We start from the raw sequence: 4,506 nt of genomic DNA, 5'->3' as shown, positions 1-4,506 counted from the left end.
GAGACAAGTCTTATTTGGCCAACTCAAGTATACCACATGAGTAACCACATCAGCTACATCTGATGCCATTCCCTTCTATTGGAATGTTCTGGCCCCTCCTGTCTCACTCTCCAAGTTCTTTTTTTTTCTTCAGGGCTCAGCTCAAGACTTACCCATGAAGCCTGCCCAGAGTGTACCCGAATTTCTGCCCCACTCAGAAGTCATTGCTCCTCACTTGTTCCATCTGGGTTAGTTTGGTTTCCTCAAGCATATCCTGAGCTCTGTGAGAGCAGGAATCATGTTTTTAAACTTGTCTATCTTCCACTGATCATAGCATGATTCTGGACTCTTAGGAAGGGTAGAATGAATTTTCATATTAACCATCATTGCTTTCCCACATGTTAGCTGATTTGAGTCACAGAAACCCCATAAGGTAGGATGTCATTACTCCTATTTTACAGAGGAATTTATGTGGTGGAGCAGGGAACACTACTGAAAAGGAAGAGATTGATTTAAAATCTTGTCTCCCTTTTATTTCTTGGAATTCTCAATTCATCAGTCAATACAATATTTTTTAGTTTGACTTCTATGACCAGCACTGTGCTACTGGAAATATAAAAGAGGCATAGAACTGGAACCCTGCCCTCAAGTCAGTCATGGAGCAATGGCTCTAAACTTAGATGATTATCACAAATGTCATCCCTAGAGAATCTGACTCAGTAGTTCTGGCTTATGACCCAGGTCTTTCTCAAAGCTACTTGAAGAATTCTGATAATCAGCCATGATTGAAAATCACTGCTCCAGTGATCTCTATATTTTTAGGTTTTGATAGATCTGTGAAGATGATAAAATCAGCTGTTTTCCAAAGAGTGTGTGTGTGTGGGGGGGAGGGGAGCACACTAGTGATGGGACTGAAACACACAAACTTTATTTTTAAATATATATTTTAATGTACATTAGAAAAGATATAGCCATTTTATAAACCTATTATTTCACTGATATGATCACTTTCTTTTATTAAAATGTATTTAATTCTGACAAATATTATAACATGGATGAACCATGAAGACATATGCTAAGTGAAATAAGCCAGTCAAAAGAGGATAAATACTATATGATTCCAGTTATATGAGATACCTAGAAACATACAATCTTCTAAAATTAAGTCAGGGAGAATCAGAAAACCTGAATAAGCTGATAACAACTAGTGAAATTGAAACAGTAATAAAAAACCTCCCAAGTAATAAAAGTCCTTGACCAGATGGCTTCATAGGGGCGTTTTACCAAACATTCAAAGAACTAAAACCTATCCTCCTCAAACTATTCCAAACAATTCAAGAGAAAGGAAGACTTCCAAGCTCTTTTGAGGCCAGCAGCATTATCCTAATACCAAAACCAGATAAAGACACCACAAAGAAGGAGAATTACTGGCTAATATTTCTGATGAACATAGATGCTAAAATCCTCAACAAAATATTAATAAATCGAATCCAGCAATATAGTAAAAAGATCATACACAATGACCAAGTGGGATTTATTCTGGGGATGCAAGGCTGGTACAATATCCACAAATCAATAAGTGTAATACATCACATAAACAAAATGAAGGATAAAAATCACATAATCATATCAATATATGCATAAAAAGCATTTGACAAAATCCAGCACCCATTTTTTATTAAAAAAAACACCTCAGCAATATGGGACTGGAGGGATCAGACCTCAACATAGTAAAGGCCATATATAACAAATCTACAGCCAACATCATGCTCAGTGGGCAAAACTAAAAATGTTTCCCTAAGAACAGAAACAAGACAGAGATGTCCATTTTCACCACTCTTATTCAACATAGTACTGGAAGTCCTAGCCATAGTGATCAGACAGGAAGAAAAAATAAAAGGCATCCAAATTGGAAAGGAGGAAATCAAACTCTCATTACTCACAGATGGCATGATATTATACATAGAAAACCCTAAGGACTTCACCAAAAACCTACTAGCCTATATAATAAAAGGCTAATATGCAAATAGACCGAATGGCAGAACAACTGAACAACCAGTCGCTATGATGTGCGCTGAGCACCAGGAGGCATGTGCGGAACATGGTGAGCATTGGCTGCAGTGGGATGGTGGAGCAGGTGAGCGGGGATGCCAGACCAAGGTGGGGTGCTGGTTGCTGTCATCGGGGCAAGCCTCTGGTGGTTACTGAAAATTTTTTGCTCCCACATACTGACGTTCCCACCCGAAACTGACACTTGCTGCTGTTGTCAGCCCCGCTCTCACCTGCAGCCAGCACTGGAGCTGCTGACCGCACCTCGACACCGGTCCCAATCACTGGGCACCATCAGCAGGTATGAGTGGTGGCTGCCAGCCACGATCGCCCCTGAGGGCTTCTCCACCTCCCCCTGCTCTTGGGCGGTGATTGGGGAAGCAGCCGCCACTCACACCCGCTGACTGCGCCGGCCCTGCTAGCACCTGCTGCTGGCGCTGACCCCAATCGCTTCATGCCAACAGCGGGTGCAAGCTGGGCCTGCGCCAGCAGTGCATGGGAGCAGTGGTGGTGGAAGCTGGGCTGCCGGCAGACAGGGGACCGGGGCTGTAGCAGGAAGGGCTGGGCGAGTGCACGGAGGATGGGCCGAGACCAGCCCCTGTGCCTAAGGCAGCCTCGTGGCCCACAGTTCCTTTCAAGGTGCATGAATCATGCACTGGGCCCCTAGTATTTAATAAATTAATTCAGCCAAGTAGCAGGATACAAAATTAACATCCTTTATTTTTTTGCATGTACCTGTCCAATTTCCAAAAGGGAACCCTAGTATACTGCTGGTGGGAATGCAGACTGGTATTTTTATAAACAAATAATGAACTCTCAGAAAGAGAAAGTTTAAAAAATCCCATTTATTATTGCAACAACAAAAAAACAACATACCTAGGAATAAACTTAACCAAGGAGGTAAACGACCTGTACTCAGAAAACTATAGGACATTGAAAAAAAGTAGTAGAGGAAGATACAAACAAGTGAAAGCATATACTGTTTCCAGTGGTCGGCAAACTCATTAGTCAACAGAGCCAAATATCAACAGTACAATGATTGAAATTTCTTTTGAGAGCCAAATTTTTTAAACTTAAACTATATAGGTAGGTACATTGTTATTAACTTAATTAGGGTACTCCTAAGGCTTAGGAAGAGCCACACTCAAGGGGCCAAAGAGCCGCATGTGGCTCGGGAGCCGCGGTTTGCCAAGCCACAGTTTGCCGACCACTGGATTGGGAGAATTAACAACATTAAAATGTCCATTCTAGCCAAAGCAATCTACAAATTCAACACAATCCCCATTAAAATACCAACAGTATATTTAACAGCTCTAGAAAAATATTACAAAAATGTATGTGGAACCAAAAAAGACCCTAAATAGCCACAGCAATCTTGAGAAAGAAGAAAAAAGTTGGAGGGATCAAAACACCAGATATCAAATTATACTACAAGGCCACTGTAATCAAAACAGCATGGTACTGGCACAAGAACAGGCATGTATATCAATGGAACAGAACAGAGAGCCCAGAAATCGACCCACTCGAATATGGTCAATTAATATTTGACAAAGAATACAAAAGCATAAAATAGAGTAAGACAGTCTCTTCAATAAATGGTGCTGGGAAAATCGGACAGATACATGCAAAAAAAAAATTAAACTAGACCATTAAGTTACACCAAACACAATAAAAACTCAAAATGGATAAAATACTTAAATGTAAGTCACAAAACCATAAAAATCCTAGAGGAAAACATATGCAGCAAAATCTCAGACCTCTCACAAAACAGAATTTTCACTGAAATATCTCCTAGTGCAAGAGAAACAAGTGAAAAAATAAACAGGACTGCATCAAAATAAAAAGCTTCTCACAGCAAAAGAAATCATCACCAAAACTAAAATGGAACCCGCTATATGGGAGAACATATTCACCAATGATACATCTGATAAGGGGTTAATTTCGAAAATATATAAAGAACTCATACTTCTCAACAAAAGGAAGACAGATAAGCCGATTTAAAAATGGGCAAAGGACCTAAATAGACACTTTTCCAAAATGGGCATACAGATAGCCAAGAGACATATGAAAAGATATTCAATGTCACTAATCATCTGAAAGATGCAAATTAAGATGACAATGAGGTACTACCTTATACCTGCCAGAACGGCTACCATCAATAAATCAACAAAAAACAAGTGCTTCTGAGGATATAGAGAAAAGGGAACCCTAGAACACTGCTGGTGGGAATGCAGACTGGTGCATCCACTATGGAAAACAATATGTAGTTTCCTAAAAAAAAATTAAAAATGGAACTGCCGTTTGGCCCAGCAATCCCACTTCTAGGAATATATCCTAAAAATTCCAAAACACCAGTCACAAAGAAGATATGCATCCTGTGCTCATGGCAGCATTATTTGTAATAGCTAAGATTTAGAGAGCCCAAGGGTCCATTAGCTGATGAGTGGATAAAAAAGCTGTGGTACATTTATACCATGG

Source organism: Myotis brandtii, unplaced genomic scaffold (assembly GCF_000412655.1).
Source record: "Myotis brandtii unplaced genomic scaffold, ASM41265v1 scaffold393, whole genome shotgun sequence".
In the NCBI taxonomy this organism is placed as follows: Eukaryota; Metazoa; Chordata; class Mammalia; order Chiroptera; family Vespertilionidae; genus Myotis; species Myotis brandtii.
This window is presented reverse-complemented; position numbering follows the sequence as displayed.